Source organism: Culex quinquefasciatus, chromosome 3 (genome assembly GCF_015732765.1).
Source record: "Culex quinquefasciatus strain JHB chromosome 3, VPISU_Cqui_1.0_pri_paternal, whole genome shotgun sequence".
Classification (NCBI taxonomy): Eukaryota; Metazoa; Arthropoda; class Insecta; order Diptera; family Culicidae; genus Culex; species Culex quinquefasciatus.
In genome coordinates, this window is record NC_051863.1 from 142979331 (window position 1) to 142981022 (window position 1692).

The window sequence follows — 1692 nt, forward strand, 5'->3', positions numbered from 1 at the left end:
TTTTCGGATCAATTTGGTGTCATCGCCAAAGTTGTAGGTTTTGATGAGGACTATTTAGAAAAATTAGGTACCGTCATCTGGGGCAAATCGGGACAACAGTCTGAATCGGGACAGCTGGTTTTAGAATACTTAAAAGATTGATATTTTAAAATTGATGCACTATTTTTGTTAATCTGTGTTTGTTCTATCCGAAACCAATCGATAATATACAAATGTTATGCAGTAACAACGCAGTAACATCTGTCCAAGTTCGCCCCATGTGTCCCGATTCACCCCAGATGACGGTAAACGGATAAAAAAATATGCCGATCTTTAAATCGACACAAAAAATCAATTTCCTAAAATCCGTTTTTTTAATTTGTTGACATGTTTTAGGGGACAAGAACCACAACTTCTGAGCCGTAGAGAAGTATAGACAAAAATTATGCCGTCGATAAAAAAAAAATTATTGGAAAAAATAGAAACCTTTTCATTAATTTTTTACTTAATTTTTTAATGTAAAATCAAAAAAGTAATCCAAAAGTTCTTTAGAGATTTTTTGGTCAATTGCACTGTTTTCAAGATAAAACCTCAAAGTTTAATTTTAACTGAAAAATTCCCATGTTTCGATTTTTTAAAATAGTGTTCATTATTGTCCATTCCTGATTTTTTTTTCTAGAAATGATCAGAAAATTTCCAATAATATTGCCTAAGAGACATTGATAATTGGACATCTTGCTAAAATACAGGGAATAAAAGAAGAAAAATAAGAAAAATGAAGTATTTTAAGTCGCATCCAAACATTCCTACATTTTCTAATGCCAATATCTCAGCAACTGATGGTCCAATTTTCAATGTTGAAAATTGAAACATTCGGCTTCTGACTTCTTTGGTCATAAGGAAGGACTCCACAAAGTTTGAACCAAATCAAAAATATCTAAATAAAATTCATTTGCGGTTTTGGTGGAGAATTGCTCAAAGCAAATTTAAAAAGTACTCTGGAATTGTCCTCGGCATAACCTTCAACTTTACTGAATTCTTCAAATCGATCATAAAATTCCTCCCCTAGTTACACATTTTAAGCCGGGACCGTGGTGTAGGGGTAAGCGTGGTTGCCTCTCACCCAGTCGGCCTGGGTTCGATCCCGGACGGTCCCGGTGGCATTTTTCGAGACGAGATTTGTCTGATCACGCCTTCCGTCGGACAGGGAAGTAAATGTTGGCCCCGGTCTAACCAGAGGTGTTAGGTTGTTAGCTCAATCCAGGTGTAGGAGTCGTCTCCCTGGGTCCTGCCTCGGTGGAGTCGCTGGTAGGCAGTTGGACTAACAATCCAAAGGTCGTCAGTTCGAATCCCGGGGTGGATGGAAGCTAAGGTGTAAAAAGAGGTTTGCAATTGCCTCAACAATCAAACCTTCGGACACCTAGTTTCGAGTAGGAATCTCGCAATCGAGAACGCCAAGGCAATGCTGTAGAGCGAATAATTTGATTTTTTGATTTTAGTTACACATTTTCTAATATTTGATACCATTGTTGTGTGTAACAGTTATCAGAACTTATATGGACGAATATAGGGATTTACAAAATAGCTTCATACCGACATTTTTTCCCATAATATGAAACAAAATTAAGGCAATTCAAGTTATCAAAATAAAAAAACGTACACACTATTTTGTCGACCTGTGTATACTGTATACTGTTTTCATTAGTCTAAGAT